Source organism: Plasmopara halstedii (assembly GCF_900000015.1).
Source record: "Plasmopara halstedii genome assembly, contig: Scaffold_262, whole genome shotgun sequence".
Lineage (NCBI taxonomy): Eukaryota > Oomycota > Peronosporomycetes > Peronosporales > Peronosporaceae > Plasmopara > Plasmopara halstedii.
In genome coordinates, this window is record NW_020187183.1 from 420,167 (window position 1) to 420,429 (window position 263).

The window sequence follows — 263 nt, forward strand, 5'->3', positions numbered from 1 at the left end:
CGACGAAGAGCAGCGCAGACAGCGGATCGCCTTGATCACGCCTCGCGTCGGATGCAGTGCGGGCAGGGAGTTCCGGTTGATCAGGAGATGCGCTTGTGGACTCGTGTACAACAGCTTGATCCATCGGATAAACGCTGTGCCGAACCCCATTCTCTCGAGCAGCCGGATCATGTAATGCCGGTTCACTCGATCGAACGCCTTCTGGAAAAACATCGCATACGCCTCTTCGTCGCGAACTGTCACGAGGTCCTGCAAATCAGCGA